Source organism: Ovis canadensis, chromosome 6 (assembly GCF_042477335.2).
Source record: "Ovis canadensis isolate MfBH-ARS-UI-01 breed Bighorn chromosome 6, ARS-UI_OviCan_v2, whole genome shotgun sequence".
In the NCBI taxonomy this organism is placed as follows: Eukaryota; Metazoa; Chordata; class Mammalia; order Artiodactyla; family Bovidae; genus Ovis; species Ovis canadensis.
The window spans coordinates 46637374-46641369 of NC_091250.1; positions in this window are offsets into that span (position 1 = coordinate 46637374).

Sequence of the window (3996 nt, forward strand, 5' to 3'; positions counted from 1 at the left end):
GAGAACTCACCAACAAAGATGAAAGTGCAGTAAATAAAAGTGGTAATGCTGGAGTGAAACTCAAACTGAACATCAACGGAAAGACGGTCTTCACACGCAGTCTGAAGAACTTGGTGAAGGCAGACTTACCGACATAAATGAGGAAAGTGGCTGTGACAAAGCTGAAGATGCCCTGGAGGAAGTGAGACTGGTGAAGAATCCTTCACATTGAAAGAACAGAGGATGAAAAGAATGAGAAGCCAAGCCAGAGACAGGAGCAAAATACCTGCAAAAGGACTTTATCCAAAATACATAAAGAACTCTTAAACATCAACGATAAAATAAGCAACCTGATTACAACATGGATGAAAACATCTGGATACACACCTCATCAAAGTCACACAGATAGCAAATAAGCATATGAAAAGATGCTCAACATTATATGTTACTAGGGAACTGTAAACAATAAGATTCTATTACATACCTATTATAAAGGTAAACATTCAAAATATAACACCAAGTGCTGGCAAGGATGTGGGGCCACAGGAACTTTTATTCATTTTTGATATAAATGCAAAATAGTACATATACCTTGGAAGAGAGTTTGGCAATTTGTTACAAAATTAAACATACTCTTACCATATAATTCAGCAATCACACTCTTTGGTATTTGCCCAAGGGAGTTGAAAACAGGTCCACAAGAAAACCAGCACACTGATGTTGTTGGTAGCTTCATCAATAATTACCAAAACTTGGAAACAACCAAAATATCCATTAGTAGGTTAATGGATAAGAAAACTGTGGTATACCCAATAAGAGAACATTTTTCATTGCTAAAAAGAAATGAGCTATCAAGCCGTGAAGACATGGAGGACTAAATGGATTTTTAAAGCAGTAAGACTATTCTGCAAGATACTGTAATAGGTTCATTTGTTAAACCCATAGACTGTACAACATCAAGAGTGAACCTTAGTGGAATCCGTGGACTTTTGGTGATTATGATGTCTCAATGTAGGTTCACTGATTGTAACAAATGTATCATTTTGGTGTAAGATGTTCATAGGGAGGGAAGTTGTGTTGTGTGGGGACAAGGGTACATGGGAACCCTCTATACTTCCTGCTTAATTTGCTATGAACCTAAATCTCCTCTACTAAAGTCTATTTAAAAAGAAAAAACAACGGGGGTGAGGGGCATTATTTCATAACACTGAAAAAGCAATGAAATGTTGGAAGCTGATTGAAATCTAGGATTATGACTATTTGCCAAGGTTAAAAAAAAAAATTCTTGCCTCCAAGTTTTACACGAAGGTAATGTTCAAATTACTTTGATAAATTTTTTACAAAAATTAAATTTTCTCAACATTTCTAATATTTTACAGTGCACTAAATATTAGTTTTCCTATTTCATTCATTTCCTTATACATTTATTTTATGCTGACAAAAGTTTTAAAGGTCATGGAACAATCATTTTTCTTGAGGATTATTTTACACTTTCAACTTGAATCATTTTTATAGTTCTATATGACTGTATAAGAACTACCCATATAAACAAGCCATTTACATAGAAATCTTTCAATTAACTGTATATTTGGATTATTGCAATCTATTTTAAACCATAATTATATTGAAAAATAACATTTTAGTTCAATATACATGTTAATATTATTGTCTAATCTTAGTATGTCATATCAGGAAACAGATTAACAAAACAGATAGCCTTATCCATGAAATGAATGGCAGAGGAAAGAAAATATAGTTGAGAAGCAAAAAGTGGGGACAGGATGTGGGAAAAGAAAGAAAAGGCATCTAATTGTGATCTTGTTTAAGGTGCTTCTTTCTTTATAACAATGTTCTATGAAATCTGAGGAAAAAAATTACTGTACACATTATTAAGAATTACAGAGTCAGAAAAATAAATATCCTATTCTAACACATATATACGGAATCTAGGAAAATGGGACTGAAGTATTTATTTATAGGGCAACAATGCAGAAGCAGACATAGACTTATAGACATGGGGAGAGGGGAGGAGAGGGTGAGATGTATGGAAAGAGTAACATGGAAACTTATTAAATAAAAAAATAAAATAGATAGTAAATGGGAAAATAGTAAAACAGATAGCCAACGGGAATTTGCTGTATGGCTCAGGAAACTCAAAACAGGGCTCTGTATCAACCTAGAGGGATGGGATGGGAGGGAGATAGGAGGGAAGTTCAAAAGGGAGGGGATATATGTATACCTATGGCTGATTATGCTGAGGTTTGACAGAAAACAACAAAATTCTGTAAAGCTATTATCCTTCAATAAAAAATTAAAAACAAACAATTACAATGAAAAACAAAGTGTATTTCTCAAGTGCCTTGCTTCTTCAGATTACTTTTCTTACTGTTAGTAGCTGTTAAGAAATGATAATAGGTTGTAAGCAACTTCTCATTGCAAAGTCCTCATATATGTCATCAGGGCATTCTAGAGGGAAAAAAAACTGTCCTTCACAGAAGAAATTCAAATAATACTCTAGATAATAAAGGTAGCAACTTTTCTTCCCTCTTATGTATATTGATTTTCCTCCACATAATTACATTCTAACAAGCTTTAACGAAAATAGAACTGAGTGATAAATATATTTATATAAATTATGAAAACTCTATAATATAGAGTCCCACTGTTAACACATATCATGATTCAACATAAAATGCAACCACAGCAGATTTTATAAGGAAATATTTCAATCACAGCATCATCATAACCTTTAGGTAGTCTTCACTGAAAAGAACAACATATTCCATTATCCCATCCTGTATTTAAACATATCCTCACTGAGCAAGTAAGCAAGGGTTAAAGTACATGAATTAATCACAGCAGAAATGAATTGCATGTTGTATTTATAATTAGTAAGAAACCATACCTTTTGGGAAGTTAAAACAAACAATTCCTTATAGACCATTTAAATATCTTAAGGTCATACAAATGGAAACCAAATCTCCTGATAGTCTTATGTAACCATCATTATACAATAACACCAACAATGAGGAACAATATTAATATTTCAACATACATTATCTATTGGTATAAAGTTACAAGACTGCGGGGTCAGGACTAAGAGTTATGAAAACACATTATGTCTTTTAAGGCTTCCCTGGTGGCTCAGACGGTAAAGCGTCTGCCTGCAATGCAGGAGACCTGGGTTCAATTCCTGGGTCGGGAAGGTCCCCTGGAGAAGGAAATGGCAATCCACTCCAGCACTCTTGCCTGGAAAATCCCATGGACAGAGGAGTCTGATAGACTACAGTCCATGGGGTTGCAAAGAGTTGGACATGACTGAGCGACTTCACTTTATGTCTTTTATCCCTGTGTGATCTGTATCAAAAAAACATACGGTGCTTCAGTTGGCCAAACATTACTCCAACAACTGCAGCTTCACATGCTCTTTACTGATGATGGATTTCGAATTTTATTGCTATTAGTTCAAAAAAAGGACTAATGAGAATACATCCAAAGTAATGATTCCAGTTTACTGAGAAAGAGACAATATTAAGCACATAATACCATTTGTGCTCAATACAGAAACTACTACAAAATGTATGATAATACAACTTATGATCATAATTATTTTTATTAAGCCAAAAACATAACAGAGCTTTACAAGGAGAACCCAACTACATTTAATTAAACATAAAAATATGGATTAAACAACAACAAAAGAAACAGCCTATCACTGAAGACACATTAATACAAGAAAGTTACAAGGAACCCATTTAAGATTTTTAGAAGGTAACATTCTCAACAATATAAGTGGTTTGGGTACCATGATGTAGAAGGAGGTAGTAATACTATTTGCAGAGTCCTTTCAATCTTTCAAGACTGGATAACTCTACTGAGTCATGAGTTTTCAGGGTCTATAATATCTGAAGAATCACAATAAGAGCTTCATTAGCCTTCAACTGAAGAGTTCTATTACTCTAGAAACTTAGAAAGTCAGGATGTCGTTAAAGTATAATCTTCAATAATGAACAAATC